This window comes from Coenobita brevimanus, chromosome 80, assembly GCF_032717465.1.
Source record: "Coenobita brevimanus isolate Jiangsu-jjx chromosome 80, ASM3271746v2, whole genome shotgun sequence".
NCBI lineage: Eukaryota > Metazoa > Arthropoda > Malacostraca > Decapoda > Coenobitidae > Coenobita > Coenobita brevimanus.
The window spans coordinates 3,116,954-3,136,953 of NC_137033.1; positions in this window are offsets into that span (position 1 = coordinate 3,116,954).

Genomic DNA, 20,000 nt, shown 5'->3' on the forward strand with positions numbered 1-20,000 from the left:
TACATCAGGAGACGGAGCCGACGCAGCCTCACCCTCTTATCGTCCGGGTACCACTGACTGACCAATGGAATGCCATGCTTGTTCAGCCCAGAAACTTGTGTGAAACTTTACCCAACTACTTTTACAACCCCTAGAGGGCACGGAGGCCCTCTCATCTTCAGGGAAACTCTACAATTTTATTCTAGCTAATACAAGAGGCTATTATGCACCTGTGAGCTATTTATAAATGTCTGAGAGCGTTAATGCTGTAAATATTAACCCTCCAGTGATCGTGCAACTCTAGTACTTTTATTCTATTAGATTCCAGACGATTTTATTCAGCTGGGAATGGGTCTTAGGAGCCTGGGTGCATAAGAGAAAACCGTCGTAGAGGAAGCATCAGGGACCGTAGCAAATAAAGTCAGAAATTATTCTTAGATGTTTACCATACTCTATTCACTTTCATTTTGTCTAATATTGCCATCTCCTCACCTTAAATGCTGAGCTGTAAGGATACATTAACACTAGAACATAGAACAATACTCTCTTTTCCCTATATGGACCTAAAATTACCATCTCTCAATTTTGAATGCGGGGTTTTAGCAATAGATTAACACCAAAACATGATGCTAGTCACGAAGAAGCGCTATGTAAAGGATGTAGAGCCATACCATTGTCATTTCCTGGCACTGGACTACGTGAAATGAGTAAAATGACCTACACAGGGATGGAAAACCGGCCTGTGTTAGAGGAAGACCAGTATAGTCACGAAAGGGTGATATGGAATAGATACAGAATTTCACTTTAACTTGGCCTAAAATTGCCATCCCTCAATCTTGAATGCTGAGCTGTAACAAGAGCCTGACGATACAATATGATGCTAGTTACGAAAAAGTTGTTGTGCGAGGGATGAAGAGCTGTGGTATTGTCTTCTTCAGCCTGTAATCAGCTTTGGGAAAGAAGCATCAAAATGAAGATCTCAGCCATGTTAAGTCTGATAAGCTATACATACAGCTTAATGGAACGCTCTGGTAAAAATTACAGCTATAAACTCATTCTACAACTCCCTAGCACCTGTCCCTTGGCGATTAATTTTGCTTATTACACCTTGCTCTCCTACTGTGCTGTATAAATACTTCAAGCTTTACCATAATCTGCATAAAAAACGTACAAAACGATGTTAATCAGCCTTGTCCAAAAATATATCGCTAATGAAGTCTTTGGTTGACTAGTGGGAGGTGCCTGTGTGTTACCATGGCAACCTCTCACACCACCAGTTACTTACACACATTTTCCCACCAGCAAGTTCCATTAGAGAGTAATGTGTGTGTGTGTGTGTGTGTGTGTGTGTGTGTGTGTGTGTGTGTGTACAGTCATGCGTGTGCCTGCACATCTCACCGCAATGCTCCGCCAACACCCACAACACTTTTCTCCTTAATTTCTTACCACAGAGAACTCTAACATTATTTGATCTTTTCAAAAACTTGCTTCAACGTCGTTCTTACATATTATGAAGGAAAAAAAGGTAACTGTTGATATAAATGTTCGTAAAAAAAACATTATATATAAACTGGGGGAGATATATTCTTTCACTTTCACTTGGCCTAGATTTTCGTTCTTTTGCAGCTGATTTCACGTAGTTCAGTGGCAGAAAGTACAATGCTATGGCTCTACAACCTTGTCTCTGCACATCTTCGTGACCAGCATCATCTTCCAGTGTTCATCTATTGCTACAACTCAGCATTCAGGACGGAAATAGGGGAGTTTTAGGCCAAGTTAGAGCAAGAAGAGTATAGTGGACAATATTCATAGTCTTGCCTTGGTTAGAGTGTGTTACACACACACACACACACACACACACACACACACACACACTCCCTTCTCCACCATCAAGTCCTACCTTAGAATACTTGTGTGTGTGTGTGTGTGTGTGTGTGTGTGTGTGTGTGTGTGTGTGCGTTTTTGAATAGTCACCCAACCAGAGAAAGAGAGAGAGAGGCCGTTGACTGTGTGTGTGTGTGTGTGTGTGTGTGTGTGTGTGTGTTTTAAGTCACCCATCCAGAGAGAGAGAGAGAGAGAGAGGGACTGACAGACAGACAGACACAGACAGACAGACGGACAGAGACAGACTGAGAGACGGGAAGACAGACAGAATGAAACAGAGACAGACAGACAGACAGACAGACAGAAAGAGACAGACAGACTGAGAGACAGGCAGACAGACAGACAGAAACAGACAGGCAGACAGACAGATGGACAGAAAGAGACAGAGAGACAGACAGACAGACAAACAGAGTGGCTGGGGACGAGAGGCCAGAAGAAACGGGCTGGGGACGCGCCTGACGTATCATATTCTCTCGTCTGGCGCGTCCCCAGCCCGTCTCCTTGACTCTCGTCCCCAGCCACTCCCTCCACTCCCTTTTCTTTCTCTCTCTTTCTCTCTCTCTCTCTCTCTCTGGATGGGTGACTTAAAACACACACACACACACACAAACACACACACACACACACACACACACACACACACACACACACACACACACACACACACACACACACACACAGTCAACGGCCTCTCTCTCTTTCTCTGGTTGGGTGACTATTCAAAAACGCACACACACACACACACACACACACACACACACACACACACACACACACAAGTATTCTAAGGTAGGACTTGATGGTGGCATCCTTCTTCTGATCTAAGGGGCGTGGAAAGCTTCGTAGCGTTTTACACTTGGCGATTTATTTTGCTTGATTACATCGACACTCCTTCAAGCATATTATTTTTTTTCATTATTATTTTATTTCTATGCCATCGCTATGTCTCTGCCAGTGGGCGAGGTGGGATGCATTTTTTTTTTCTTTGGGTCATCCAGTCATATTGGCATCGTCGGATCGAATATCTAGAGAAAAGACTCGGCAAAGTGGCACCCTCGTCATCCTCAAATAATATAAGGTAATATGTTAGGTTAACGTTAGGTTAGGCCTAAGCTGGTCAGGTATAGGTTGGTTTAATGTCAAAACACGGCTTTTATGATGATTTTATGGTTTGATTAGCCATTCACCTGTTCCCGAGCGACGGCATTGGCCAATTATTTTTCGCTAATCTCGCTCCGATGTTATCCCCTCTACAAAAAAAAAAAAAAAAAAAAAAAAAAAAAAAAAAAAAAACAGGCAGGCGTGGTAGATGTAGAGGCAGCCATGTTCCTGTCACAGGGGACCGTGGTCTTGTTTTGGCTTCGTAACACAGATATACAATCGTCCCTCAACCCCTTCCCAGTCCCGCTAAAAGAGGTTGGTGGACTGCAAGCAAGTGGCAACTTCAGCCTACAGTCTACCGAGCTCATCTCATTATGAATATTGGGCCGCAAAAGTAACTAATAAACTGTTTGACACTATCTAATACGTACGAGAGCTGCTGGACCTTTGGGAACGGGCTGGTTCGTCTATGTTCAGAGTTGAGTGCATTAAAAGAATTCTCCCTCCTAATTCCTTTCACCCTTCTCTCCCTGCATGAAGTGACAGGGAGATACGCGACACACACACACACACACACACACACACACACACAGTTAAACCCCAAGAGTACCTCCTTCACTAACAGTGGAATTCGAGTCTGCCTTAGTAGAATTACGAGCTCACTGCAATAACCACTCGGCCACCGCCCCCACCACTGTTGCTTTGCTATAAACACTTCTTATGCACACTCACAAGGATGGCGAGGGGCAGATCTGTGAGTGTGTATATCTTGTGTCTGTAGGAGGTAGGCTAGTTGGCAATTTATCACACAAATATTTCACTGTTCCTCTTGCACTATCTTAGGCGAAAGTGGGTGGGGGGAAGTGTGTATGTCGGGGGGGGGGGGTTCTGTGTGTGTGGGGGGGGAGTGTTTTGTGTGTGTGTGTGTGTGTGTGTGTGTGTGTCTATCTACCTATATGTATGTTTGTACGTACGTAGACAAACCAACACACAACACTAGTCCATCCTGCACTAATACATTCGTTGCAGCAGCAGCATGTGGTACTCCATCACTGGCAAGGTTTTTCTGGCCGTGTAACCTACCATTAGCTCCCTATCCCGCCCCACCATCACACGCTAATACCTCCTTCCTCTATCTCTTAGTATTTGCCTCGGAAAAACTTGCCCACCTCAACACTGCTTTACAAACACTGCCACACGCAACCTATCCTTCAAGTTCCCCAAACATTCTGCAGTAAATAGGCTTCAGGGGGGTCCAGCAGTTGCTCACTCTTACCTCTCAGCTACGGAATTCTTGTGTGTTTAGGGCACGGCTAGATCAGTGTTAGCAGTGTCTACCCTCCGTCATCTGCAAACGTCCCTCTTGTTTCTCCTTATCCCCGCAAAAGGAGGATGGTGGATCGCAGAAAAGTGGTGACCAGTCTGCAGTCCACTGTGTTCATGCTCAGGTGAGCCTGGGATTGCTACTGCTACTACTATTACCAATACAACTACCACTACTGCTACTATCAATACTACTACTACTATTACTACGACCCTGCATCATTTTCTGTTTTCCATAACATTTTCCATGCTTTATTAAGTCTACTGTTTTACCACCACTGATTGTTAGGCTGACCAGTAACCTCATGAGACAACCAAAACATCTGTGAGCCCCACACCAGCAGACTGAGCCGTCCCCGCAGCACAAGATACGGAAAGTGAGTGTCATGTGAGAGAGTGTACAGACGATTCCTGTCCCTGTCCCTGTCCCTACCCGCCCCTGATCCCTGATCCTGATCCTGATGCTGATGCCTGATCCTGATCCTGATGCCTGATCCTGATCCTGATCCCTGATCTTGATCCCTGATCCTAATCCCTGAACCTGAACCTGATCCTGATCCATGATCCTGATCCTGATCCTGATCCCTGATCCTGATCCTGATTCTGATCCCTGATCCTGATCCCTGATCCTGATCCTGATCCTGATCCCTGATCCTGATCCTGATCCCTGATCCTGATCCTGATCCTGATCCCTGATCCTGATCCTGATCCTGATCCCTCTCTCTCCCCAGTCCCTCTCTCTCTCTCCCCCCCCCCTCGTCCTACACACCCAGCCTTGCAGCAGTGAGGTACGCAGAGTACACGAGAAATCTTAATCACCTAATAATACATCTTAACAAGCCAGTATCTGTTGTCCGATTTTCTTGGCAGCAAACAAGATGGTTGGCCTCAAGAGTGGGTTTGTACCTCGTATATCACATCTTGCATCTGTTTCTATGTAGCCTGATTTAAAAAACTATGATTTGTAAACATAAACATGCATTAAAGAACCTAATGTACTTCAATTTTGTACAAAGCAATGTGAAGGAGTATGTGGGCAAAGACATCAACAGAATGAACTCCAAGAAGTAGAACCAGGGGTGAAGAAAGAGAAAAGACACGGTGGAGAAATACACTGAATCTACAGCAGGAGTCACATGGATGAGGAAGACTAGACCGAAGGATATTATAGATCTGAGTCAGGGAGAGAACGAGAGATAATAGATCCAAGTTAAGGAGAAAACGCGAGATAATAGATCTGCTTAGGAGAGATCGCGAGATAACAGATGTGAGTTAGGAGAGAATGCGAGATAATAGTTCTGAGTCAGGGAAAGAACGAGAGATAATAGTTCTGAGTTAGATGAGAACGAGAGATAATAGTTCTGAGTTAGAAGAGAACGCGAGATAATAGTTCTGCGCTAGGGAGAGAAAGAGAGATAATAGTTCTGAGTTAGAAGAGAACGCGAGATAATATTTCTGTGCCAGGGAGAGAACGAGAGATAATAGTTCTGAGTTAGAAGAGAACGCGAGATAATAGTTCTGTGCCAGGGAGAGAACGAGAGATAATAGTTCTGAGTTAGCTGAGAATGCGAGATAATAGTTTTAATATCAAGGCTGGCACGCTTACAAAACGTCAGGGAGACAGTTCGAGCCACACACGATGACCAATTAAACCAGTGCACTGATGGCATAATATGTTGGTGATGCCTTGTTTTTATATATGCAACATTCTGATGTAACCCTGTGTGTGGACGCTCTGAATGTGGGTATACAGTAGCCTTCCTGTGCGTAGAGTACCGTACTCTGATTTCCTTTCTTTGGCTATGTCCTGGGAATTAACACTATCTTTATTTCAATATTTTTTTACTCCATTAGGATACAGGTTAAGGGTAGACTTATCCAGACACTCAAAGGCCCTGGCCAGTCGCTCACACAATAAAGAAAAACTTATGTATTGCATTAGTTAGGTCTGATAATTTCAAGCTGATCTACACAGCTGTTGATGTCACTGAAAGATTAATTCATTTCCACCTGAATGTTCATATAATACCAATGGACGAGACAGGAAATTTAGAGGGAAGGCAATGCAATATAAAACGAAGGCAGAGCTGTCAACGTGAGGTAAAAAGAACATTTGGTAATATCTATGGTGTAAGATTGTTTGAGTCAAAATATATGCAGCCATACTTCACTCTCGACCATGCAGGCATCATGATTATTTAATGAGAATGTCATGTGGAGGAATTATTTTGAATCGCAGGCCAGATTAGTTTTTACATCTCAGGGCCATTCATCTTCCACACGTATTCATGAATATTACTGGCGCATTATTTAAAAAAAAAAAAAAAAAACTAGGATACTCAAAAGACAAACCATTCCATTCAAGTAACCACTTCAAAGGGTCAAGCATTGTCACTCACTCAGTGTTCAGATAATTAAGTCCGTACACCTTATATGATCCTTCACTGCTGTTTATCTGTACATCTACATCTTTATCTATACTCTTATGTTTGGGTATGTGTCTGTTTGAATGCACGCACACACACACACACACACACACACACACACACACACACACACACACACACACACACACCACCCAGCAGCCCCTCCACACACAAATTCAGTTCTTAGGTCATAGGTAAGCTAGATATCACAGCCAACAAACAAACCACGTTGCTTATAACCTAACCTCTGCCACCTGAAGCAGTTCCTTGAGATTAACACAGGAGTAGGTCTTCGTCTTTGGGTTCTGCTAACATGTGTGAAAATACTCAACCTCCTGCAAGCATATGCGATGAAACTTGGCACCGTGAGGGAGTTTTGTGTGTGTGTGTGTGTGTGTGTGTGTGTGTGTGTGTGTGTGTGTGTGTGTGTGTGTGTGTGTGTGAGAGAGAGAGAGAGAGAGAGAGAGAGAGAGAGAGAGAGAGAGAGAGAGAGAAAGAAACTGATTACACAAAAGGCAAGAAAAGAAGAAATAATGACGAATGAAAGATAGACAAGGAAAGCAGATAACATGTAAGGCAAGGGAAAAAAACATCTGTAACTTCTGCAGTAAATTTCAAAGCACGGACAAGAAGTATGACGTTTATGAGCATGTGGAGTAATGAGGGAGAGACGGAGGCGCGGCGGAGGTCGTAGAAACAGGGATGATGATGCTGGAAAAAAACTTACGATCTTATTTCTGTCGTAAATAAATATTTTTTAAAAGAACAAGAAGGAGACGAGGATTAGAAGTACAATTTGAAGTCCCTGGTTCATCTAAAACTCGAACCTGGTGGACTGCAGGCTGAGGATGGTATTCTAGTAAGGCTATGAAGCTTACTAGCATCTCTTCCTTACCGATTTATTTCTGATTCTGCTCCGTTACTATATACTTGTGTGTTGTTCATGCAATCTATGTCGATATTGAAAAGACATAAGGAGGAATCAATCAATCAATCAATCATTTCCTGTGGCACCCTCTGGGATGCATAGGGCCTCGATGAACTCACACCACCACATCCTATCTTGTGCTAACTCCTCAAGATCTCCCCAACACTCATCTCCAGCTTCCCGTCTCATTGTCCTCACCCACGTCTCTTTTGGCCTTCCTCTACCTCTCCTACCAAGTGCCACCCACCCTGGTGTACCTCGTACTATTCCCTGTCTCCTATACACATGTCCTAGCCACTTCCATCGTGAGAATCTAACATATTCATCGATCGGCTGGACTCCCGTTATTTCTCTAATTCTACTATTTGGTATCCTTTCCCACCACTTAACTCCTAATATTCTTCTAAGTGCTTTATTTTCAAACACCAAGAATTTATTTTCCATAGTCACTGTGTTGTACCAAGACTCGTGTCCATAAATTAAGATACTCCTAACCATTACCTTATAAAGTTTGATTTTTGTATGCACAGAGAAATTGTTATTATTCCAAATATTTTTAAGCATTCCCATTGCCTGATTAGCTTTCTTTAACCTTTCCTCGAATTCAAAGTTCAAAGAACCATCCTTGGCTAAATAAGTACCTAAATATTTAAACCTACCAACTTGCTTTACAACCATACCTCCAATTACACATTCCTGCGCATTTTCCATATTCATATTGATTATTTCAGTTTTTCCACAATTAATAACCAAACCCACCTTGCGACCTTCACTCACCAAACAGTCCAACACTCTCTGCATCTCTTCTGGCCCATCACAAATCAAAACTATATCATCTGCATTATCTAAATCCAAAAGTTTCCTGTTCTCTCCCCAAAGTATACCTGCACCGGTTTCTGTTCCAACGCGTTTCATAATGTAATCAATGACCAATATAAATAATAAAGGCGATAGAACACCACCTTGAATTATTCCGGACTTGACTTCAAACGAATCACTCAGACAACCATCAACCATCACTTTACAAAATGTGTTCTCATGCATGTTCATAATGACCCTCACAAACTCCTCTGGTATTCCATAATGTCTCATGATCTTCCCCATAGTCTCTCTCGAAACACTATCAAAAGCCTTTTCAAAATCAACAAAATAAAGACTTAACGGTACTCTCATTTCATTAACTTGCTGCATCAAATGCCTAACTATAAAGATCTGATCATTGCAACCACGTCCCTTTCTAAAACCACCCTGTTCATCCCTCAGAATACCCTCAACCACCGGCTCCAACCTATTTAACAACACTCTACTGAAAACTTTCAAAGCTATCGGTGACAAAGAGATTCCCCTCCAATTACCACATTCACTCAGGTCTCCCTTTTTCGGAACTTTAACAATTACACCATTCTTCCAAACTGACGGTAGTAACCCCGTCACCCATATCTTATTGAATAGCTTGGTCAAGATCATTATTAATCTATCCCCCTCCACTTTAAACATTTCCGGAAATAAACCCGGGGATATTAATGAGTGGTTTGGAAGATAAATCGCTAAGGAAGAGGTGTTAGGGAGCCTCCTTACACGACGGGAATACAGGACTGAATCTCTCTCTCATCTGCAGCCTTGCATAAAAAAATACAGGTAAGCTTGCTGTTCTTTGTGTAAATCCTGTCATAGCAATAACAGGTGCTGGAGAGGACTCTGGTCTAGCGCCGTGCAAGGTTATTCACGTCCCATTGCTCCTGGTTAACTAACTAATTTCATGCAGGTTTATTTCACCTCGACTCTGAATGAAGCACCACAGCTTCACGAAAGCATGAATATCAGTATGAAGTACTCGACTCCACGGAGGAGAAAAGATACGGAGTAACGAGTCAAGGTTAAAACTGCGAGGCCATTACCTTCACGCCATCTAGTGCACAAGCGAGATAAGGGAGAACGGGATATAAGAGAACGGTTACGGGGTAGACTATGTTTAGATTATGCATCGGGAATATATAAGCCTTCCACGTGACACTAAGTTAGTCTTAAATAATTATATTGTGCATGAGCATCCTTCACCATTGATAACATGAGGCTGGTGAATAGTGTCCCATATAACGTATTTTGAGACAAAGATTCATTCCAGTGATAAAAGTCTTTGATCCGGAATATAATGGATGTATTAAAAATACAGACAAGAATATTATAGTGTATTTATTGAGTATATAGATGTACATGTTAGGTTACATTATTATCCCGGAAACATTCACACGGGCAACACAAACCCATAGCCGTTTGTTGTGTTAGCTCTGTTAATCATAAGTATCAGGTGGATTGGACTGGACAAAATTCCTTTCCATTGTTTTCAGACGCACTTCTACCACATTCCTGTGGATATCTATATACCTGTGGATATCTGTATATCTATATCGGCATCTGTCTATCTATCTGTCCACTTATCTGTCTATTTGCGAGTAAATCACTTAATAACACGCGATTCATAAATATGCTAATACTCACAGGGAAAAAGAATACACGAAATATCCCATGTGCTTCGGCTATTTCCTGTTTCCTTTTCCCTGTGGATATCATCCCTCTCTCTCTCTCTCTCTCTCTCTAATATATATATATATATATATATATATATATATATATATATATATATATATATATATATATATATATAAATAGGCTGCTACACCCAGGGAAAAGGAGGTAGCCGAGACAGGACGACACACTCCCCATTTACTCATACATTCAAACACAATCATTCGCATCTTAGCCCCAAAGGGGAGAACGGACAGATCCTCACCGCACCACACCTGCATATAATAGTAATTTCCCGTTATCGGTATACGAGTAATATCCTTTAATAATAGATGGTGCATATCTTCACTGTCATTTTCACAAGATCAATAATACGGCACCATATATGAATATTGTCAATCAATATTGATTGTGTGAGGGCCGGTAAATAATATCCTGCGTTGCGAGTGTGGCGGTATTACCTCAGCAAGTTCACATGTCCCTTATCAATGCCCAACGTATCCTTTATCATACGTGTAATGAAACATAGTAATTTCTACAGATTTCTATATTAGGCGTACGTGCCGAGGCCCAGTTTCAGCTGTTGACGTCTTAATCTGCACCAACATTTATGACCGTAGTACAACTGTTTATGCATAACAGTTTGTTACCTCTGTTTTAAGCACCCCTTTTTGTCCTTTGGGAAGAAACGAAACCGTAGGTTAGTTCCAGTTAGTGGGTTTTTCCCACAAACAACACAGCGGTGTCCAGGGTTTAGAGCCATGTTTATTTGTACCGCCACGCCCCCTCACATCCCACCTGTCAACTTATGTAAACAAACAGACGACACACCGGCGACCACAATGCCATCTGTTGACCAAGCCAGCTCGTTATATTGGTCTCGTGTTCGCCCGTAAGAGTCCGTGACTCGACTCTCACGATGGCCATTTTGTTTTTAACTCTTCCAACTGTGAATTTCTGGCTTCGAATCACGCACGCACACATGCACATACACACACGTACACACACACGTACACATACACATACATACATATATATACTTATAAGCACACACACATACACACACGCACACCACACACGTGTTTGTATGTGTATGTATGTATATATGCATGCATGTGTGTGTGTGTGTGTGTGTGTGTGTGTGTGTGTGTGTGTGTGTGTGTGTGTGTGTGTGTGTGTGTGTGTGTGTGTGTGTGTGTGTGTGTGTGTGTGTGTGTGTGTGTGTGTGTGTGTGTGTGTGTGTGTATGTGCAAGCTAAAATCAAGTAGTAGCAGTAGCAATAGTAGACCCTACCTCAACACTGTTCCTGTGGCACTGTCTTTGATGCAAACCATGCAATGGTGTGCAAGAAGGCAGGCTGTGTGTACGCGACGTCACTGCCAAAATGCTGCCGGAAATATGCCATGATGTCACCACAGAGCCAGCTGTGCTGCCCCTAGACGGCGAGCACTTCACCCACAGAACAGCAAACACATCAAATGATGCCAGAGTGGATGTCAGTGCTGCAGGTTTGCGGACACGTGGGCAGAGGGCTTTCTTCAACATTAGGATAATTGATCCTATGGCAGCATGTCATCGTGAACTGTGTCTCGAGGCTGCACACAAAAGGAATTAACAAGAAAAAATAAAACACAGACTATCAAGAAAGGATCTAACTTTTGCACCACGTTGGATTCACTGCCTTTGTGTTCACAACATCAGGTGGGACGGGTCCAGAGGCGAGCAGATTCTCTCGAGACTGGCAGAGATTCTTTCTAAGAAGCGTCAAAGTCAGAGTTCCGTTATGGCCTGGATGAGGTGTCAACTGTCCTACTCCCTTGTGAGGTGTGCACTGTTATGCCTCAGGGGCACAAGACCATCAGCCCTCAGGCCTGTCTCTCTGGCAGGTATGGATTACGAAACTACTGTGACTGAGTCACATTGACCAGCAACTTCAATAGATTAATGTTTTTGTTGACACTGTAATAATAAAAAATATAGTAGTAATAAAGTTTTTTATGGTTGGTGGGGGCACTCCCCATCCACCCACTCGATGTAGTGCTGTTCTTGGATGCCTGGCCTTTCCTCTCTTCCTTCGTTCTTTCTATCGTTCCTCATCTGCCTTTTTTTTCCTTCATTCTTTCCTCGCCAGATGGTTTCCTGCACACCAGGAAACCTTTTATTACGTTGGGGCAACACAGGATTAGATGATGAATGAATGAATGAATGATGATAAAGTCTTGGCATATGGTTGGTAAGGACAGTGGCTGGTGTGTTTGGGGCCAACAGATTGTATTATGGTTAGTGATAACCTTCACATTACAACTCCAATGGTGAACTGTATTATGAGGCTGGCTGCTGAGCTGCACGGTATAATTCCCAAATGGATGGAGGTGATTTGCTTGTTGTATTATTTCTAAAAGTGGTAGTTGTAGTAGTAACAGTGGTAGATTTTTTTTTTTTTTTTTAATCAGAAGATGCACTCAGCAGGTTGGTGATGTTTGGCTGAATGCAACACATCCAAAGAACATCACTGTATTTCAAATAATTACCAGTAATTCTCAGAAATACCATGTTATTTGGACATGTTGCATTCAGTCATCACCAACCTATCAAGTGCATCTTTGCCTCGATAAAAAAAAAAAAAAAAAACTAAGTATAGTAGTAGTTGTAGCAGCGGTTGTAGTAGTTGTAGTAGCAGTTGTAGTAGTAGCAGTAGCAACAGCAGCAGCAGCCGTAGCATCATCATCATCATTAGTAGTAGTAGTCCATCCAGTACCGTAATATATAAACCACCCTACATAAACACCCCCCAAGAAATCCATACCCAATTTAGGTGAAAGAAACACATCTTTAAGTTGTGTATATTTATTTCAGCATTTATAACAGTTTCTTCTAAACTATTTGGGCTAACAATAGATTATTTGACCCAGTGAAAATACCTTATATTTCAGTATTAATTGCCATGGAAATTACTCTTGCCCAGTCCTCTCGGGTGAAAAGAAAGATAGAAATAACTCGTCTTTATACGTTTAAATCCAATAACTTCCCTTCCTCTTGTCCAGTTCCCTTAGATGAAAACAAAGGGTATTTAAGCCATTTATTTGTATTCAAGCATATATAATTTGAAAGGAGCATGTGGAGTTACGTGGAGAGACAGACTGACAAATAAGAATGTGAAGGAGCGTTGTGGTGAGGATATGGATGTGACAGGAAGCGTTAGGAGAAACACACTGAGATGGTTTGGCCATGTGGAGAGGATGGAGAGTGTAAGACTAACGAGGAGAGTGTATGTGAGTGAGGAGCATGTGGAGTTACGTGGAGAGACAGACTGACAAATGAGGAAGTGAAGGAGCGTTGTGGTGTGAATGTGGATTTGATAGGAAGCGTTAGGAGAAACACACTGAGGTAGTTTGGCCAGGTGGAGAGGATGGAGAGTGAGAGACTGACGAGGAGAGTGTATGTGAGTGAGGTGGAGGGGGGAGAGGGAGGGGGAGACCGAGGAAGAGATGGAGGGATGGAGGAGAGAGGTATATGAGAGGGGGGGTGTAAGTTGGGGGAGGGTAGCGACATGGCAGGGGACAGGGCAACATGGAGACGATTTGTTTGTGGTCACTCCTTACCCGAAGAAGGCGTCCTTAGATAGATATATAGAAAGGATTAATATTAAAGATAAATATTAATCAGCATAATAAAAACAAGCATTTTATTTCGAACTAGAGTTCAATTTTAGTCGCCCCTGTGTGGAGTACAACTCTCATGTGCGGGGAGGCTCCCCACATACAGCTCTACTCAGTAGGGTAGAGTCAAAGGCTTTTCGTCTCATAAACTCTCCACCTCTTACTGGCTCCCTTCAACCTCTGTCTCTTCGCCGCACTGTTGCATCTTTATCTCTCTTCTATCGCTACTTCAATGGTCACTGCTCCTCTGACCTGTCTGCTTGCATCCCTCCACCTCTACGACGGGTGCGTAGCACTCGTCTAGCAACAAACTCTCATCCCTTTTCTGTCCAGCTCTCTAATCCAAGAGTTAACCGTTACTTCCAGTCCTTCATTTATGCAACAGGTCAACTCTGGAACTGTCTCCCTCTGTCTGTATTCCCTACTCCCTATGATCTCCGGTGTTTCAGACGCAGTGTGTCCAGGCATCTCGAAATAAACGGATCGTGAAATTGGCTCTCTTTTGTATTGTTTTTGTTTTTTTCTTGGAAGGAACGGTTTGCGGCCTCCTGGCCTTTGATTCCTTTCTTTCTTGCATTAAAAAAAAAAAAAAGAAGAAGAAGAAGAAGGAGCTTCGAATCCCGTCAGTCACCCTCTAACCGTGAGAGGGGGAGGACGCTCAAGCTGTGTGTCTATTCTCAGTGTTGATAGTGTTTAAACAGCTTCCCCATCTATCCGAGATAAACAAAGGTAAGGCAGGATATTGTTCGTCAGTTCTTTGATACTGCCTATTCTCTCAGTTGAGCCAAATCATCTTTATTAGTGTGAAAATGGTGTGGAAATAAGTTATCTGAGAGGATTGTGGAGCTACGTGGAGAGACAGACAGGCTGACAGGGTTGCCGCTCCGTGGAAATTGTCTGCTAATGTGGAAAAACAAATAAGCGACGGACCCGCACGTGGAAAAAATTACACGCTACCCATTTAGAGACGAGGAGAGGAGGGGGGGGGGTGTCAGCTGGGGATAATGCCATAGCCCGCGCCCTCCAAGATAGTGTTAAGAGAGAGGAAGCTGCTAGATTGCGCCCTCGAAGATAGTGTTAAGGTGGGAAGGAGAGGCAGAGAGGGAGGGAGAGGGGGGGAGAGATTGAGAAGGAGGGATGAGGGAGGGAGGGAGGGATGTGAGGCAGGAGGGAGGAGAGAGAAGAGGGAGGGAGTACAAAGGGATACAAAGAACAGCAAACAGCAATAGACCTTATGATCCTTTCGAGGTTTTTGTTACAGAGTAGACTATGACTACGAGATCTAACTCTACATGCTGATGGATAAGGATAGTAAAGCAAGAAGGAGGAAATTACAACATAGCGTAGTTCACTGTACAGTATGACACATTGGGTTCTAAAGCAAATAAATAAAAACAAGTAGGAATAGTTATATGTAAACACAGTAAAACAAAGCTGTGCATAACACTTAGCGTACAGAGTTGTGTATTACTGTATCTTTAAGCCATATTGGACACGTTGAGAAACTGGAGAATAAAAGACTAAGACGATGCATGTAAGTGAAATGGAGGGAGGGAGAGGGAGGGGGGAGACCGAGGATGAGGTGGAGGGCTGGAGTTAGGTAAATGAAAGAGGGGGGTGTGAGCTGGGAGCAGGGCAATGAAATGGCGGGGGACAGGGCGACATGGAGGCGTTTTGTCTGCGGCCGCCCTTTGCGGGATTAAGGTGTCTGGCAGATAGATAGATAGATAGACAGGGATGTGAAGAACCGCTCACCCTCCATCTTCTTATGTAACAACTTCCTATAGACTAATCAATCCATCAGAAATGCATCTACATAAACAAACACATACTAAATAGTTTTCCTCGCTGTCTTTACATATACTATAATTTCCTTGTATTTATTATCGTTGTTTTATAGAGGGAGGGGAAGGTGGTATACCTCACTAGGATCCTTTGGGCAGTCCTTCATTTATGCAACAGGTCAACTCTGGAACTGTCTACCTCTGTCTGTATTTCCTACTTCCTATGATCTCCAGTCTTTCAGACGCAGTGTGTCCAGGCATCTCGAATTAAACGGATCTTGAATTTGGCTCTCCTTTGTATTTTTCTTTTTCTTTGAAGGAACGGTTTGCAGGCTCCTGACCTTTGGCTCCTTCTTCCTTGCATGAAAAAAAAAAATGAGAGGAGCATGTAGAGTTATATGGAGAGAAACTGACAAATGAGGAAGCAAAGGAGCGTTGTAGTGTGGATGTGGATGTGATAGGACACGTTAGGAGAAACACACTGAGGTGGTTTGGTCATGTGGAGAAGATGGAGAGTGAGAGACTGACGAGGAGAATGTATGTGAGTGAGATGGATGTGGAGTTACATGGAGAGACAGACTGAGAAATGAGGGAGTGAAGGAGCGTTGTGGTGTGGATGTGGATGTGATAGGAAGCGTTAGGAGAAACACACTGAGGTGGTTTGGCCATGTGGAGAGGATGGAGAGTGAGAGACTGACGAGGAGAGTGTATATGAGTGAGGTGGAGTGGGAGAGAGGGAGGGGGAGGCCAAGGATGAGATGAAAGGATGGAGTGGAGAGGTATATGAGAGAGAGGGGTGTGAGCTGGGAGCAGGACAGTGAAATTACGGGGGACAGGGCGACATGGAGGCGATTTGTTTGTGGCCACTCCTTGGAGGATTGAGGCGTCTGGCAATAGATATATAGCTAGATAGTTATTCGTTCTATCTATTTATCTCCAGTCGCCATAATACCGTATCTATCTATTTATCTATCTATCGCCAGACGCCATAATTCCGAATCTGTCCATCTATCTATCTATTGCCAGACACCATAATCCAGTATCTACTGCATTTATCTATCGCCAGACGTTATAATCCCGTATCTATCTATCTATCTATCTATCGCCAGACGCCTTAATCCCATATCTATCTATCTATCAATCACCAGACGCCATAATCCCGTATCTATCCGTCTATCTATCTATCTATTGCCAGACACCATAATCCAGTATCTACTGTATCTATCTATCGCCAGACTTCATAATCCCGTAGCTGTCTATCTATCTATCTATCTATCGCCAGACGCTATAATCCCGTAAGAGGTGGCCATTTGTCTTCGAGTTAGTTGTTTTACGGGGAGGGGCACTAGCCCTTCACCAACCCACTTGTTGACACGTAGGGAACACGTATGGGTTGGTTATATGGTTACCACCCAGAGTTATAAATGTTTTCTGATTTACAGGAAACCATTAGGCTTGTCACTCAATGTAAAGCCACCTGAAAAGGAAAGAAGAGTAATAAAAAGTGACAGGAAAGATGGGAGAAATAGGAAGAGAGGAGGACAGACACAGATAAACAATGATAAAGGTGAAGGAAGAGGTAGGCAGCACTACATTGAGTGAGTGGATGATGGTGAGAAATAGGAAGAGAGGAGGGCAGACACAGAAAAAGAATGATAAAGGTAAAGGACGAAATAGGCAGCACTACATCAAGTGAGTGGATGATGGTCGCCACCTTGAAATCATATCTATTAATCCTTGAAGTAGTCGGTCACCTTCAATATTTTGCTCAGTTGCCGCTGTGTTGGTCTCGTCATTACCGTATGTGTTGTGTCTTTGGCCTTCTCATGTTTACACTGAGTTCGGCAGGTTCCTCGTGCTCCATCTCCTGTTTGGCTTTGTTGAGTGACATGTCTTGGTGCTGTGGAGGAGCCAAATAATGCCACTCCTCATGACATCACCAAATAATGCCACTCCTCATGACATCACCAAATAATGCCACTCCTCATATCATCATCAAATAATGCCACTCCTCATTACATCACAAAATAATGCCACTTCTCATGACATCAGCAAATAATGCCACTCCTCATGACAAACCTTGCCCCGGTGTTCTTTTGGCCTCTTGCTCTGGTACCCTAAGTGCACCAGTGAAGGGTGTTGCCAGGACTGACGTGTGCACGTGTACTTAGCGTCACCCTCGTTGGATGGCTGCCAGACACTGCCCCTTACTGACGCTATGTTTATTATCATATTCTCTCAGTGGCAACACTTCCAAAATGGCTGGAGTGTCGTAACATGAGCACTGACCCCCTGCTGTGGTGGTAGGTGAACCTCTAGGTCACCCCAGTCCTCTATGTTCAACCAAGCCACCTCCAGCCCCGTTTGTGCATTGCCTTACATGGCCGTGCACAGTAAACACCCTGGAATGTACTGGTATTGTGATGAGGAGGGGTAGACTGAGATGGTTTGGGTATTTGAGGAGGGTGGAGAATGACAGATGGGTGTAGAAAGTGAGAAGTGTGTTGGAATGATCTCCTGACTGAATGGCTACATCAGACTGATAGTGTTTGGTGGGAACAAAATCACTTTTATTGCTGTGTGGCATCTACAGTATAAGTGCCATGTCCAGGCCAGCTGTATGGTGCTATCACAGCATCGTTTTTCGTCTCGTTTCGTTTATAAAGGCTCCATCCTGCTTGCATGTATCGGCCTTGGTCACATAATGGCGGCTCTTCATGATGCTTGATCTCTGGCAGTCTTTCTATCCAGTCCCTTATCCCTGAGTTCACACTCATTGACCTCGCCCCAGGCTTTCTTTGGTCTGCTTCTCGCAACCCTAACCCTAATGTTCACACCTCTCACTTTCTGCTGCCTTATTCTTGGCAAATTATCAACAAGGCAAATGCTAAACACTTGCGGTCATGTTAAAAGTGTTCAGGAACGACAAAAGCAATTATCGCCGCAAATCGTGCGTAGGTGAACAGCGAATGAGTTTGGCATAGTATGATGGCCAGCATCACTTCACGATTAGAAATTATAAACGGATGTAATCAATTCGTGCTTAGCCTCTCACTCTCCATCCCCCCAACTTACACCTCCCTCTCTCCTGCATCTTTCTACTCCATCCCTCTATCTCATCCTCGATCTCCCCCTCCTCTCCCCTCCTTCACTCCACTCACATACACTCTTTTATTGTGCAGGGATAGATTATCGAATGTATTAGGTACATGGTTAGTCACTTTATTATTTGTCGTGTGTAGATAAACTTATGTCTTTATGTCGCTTAATTAGTTACAGTTTAGCATTTACTGAAGATTTATTTGGGTATTATAATCACTTAACTTTAATACACTCCAATCAGGATGTTTTATTTCATGATTCATAGTACACCTGCTATACTCATAATACACGAGTATACCATAAAATTTGTTCAAAAATTACGTATTCTTTCATTGTGTATTTTACGGTAACGCTGAGACAAATAAGGAAGTAAAGGAGCGTTGTGGTGTTGATGTGGATGTGGAGTTACGTGAAGAGACAGACAGACAAAGGAGTAGCGTAGAGTTGTTGATGTGGATATTGAGTTAGTGGAGACAGACAGACAAGTGAGGAAGTAAAGGAGCGTTGTTTTGTTGATGTGGATGTAGAGTTGCGTGGAGAGACAAACAGACAAATGAGAAAGTGAAAAAGCGTTGTGTTGATGTGGATGTGGAGTTACGTGGAGAGGCAGACAGATAAATGAAGAAGTAAAGCAGCGTTGTGGTGCTGATGTGGATGGGGAGTTAACAGAGATAGAGAGACAATGAGGAAGTGGAAGGTTGTAGTGGTGTTGATGTGGATCTGGAGTTGCATGGAGAGACAGACAAACGAGGAAGTAAAGGAGAGTTATGGTGTTAATGTGGATGTGGAGTTACGTGGAGAGACAGACGAACATATGAGGAAGTGAAGGAGCGTTGTGGTATTGATGTGGATGTGATTGAAAGTGTTGGGAGAAGTACCCTGAGATCATTTGGCCATGTAGAGATAATAGAGATTGAGAGACTGACTAGGAGAGCGTATGTGAGTGAAGTGCAGCGTGAGAAAGGGAAAGGGAGGCCGAGGAAGAGGTGGAGGGATGTGGGGGTGAGAAGAAAGAGGAAAATGTGAGCAGGAGGGAAGACAGACAGATGCTGAAGGACAAGATGACATGGAAGCTGTTTTTGGCAAAGCACTTCTTCGTGACTAGCATCATATGAGAGTTTATTTCACGTAGCTAAGTGGCAGAATAAGGCAATGCTTCGGCTTCACTTACATAGCACTTCTACGTGACTAGCATCGTATTCCAGTGTTAATGTATTGTTATATCTCAGCACTGATGATGGAGAATGGGCAATAAATACGATAATCATTTCGTTTCATTTTTTCTTTT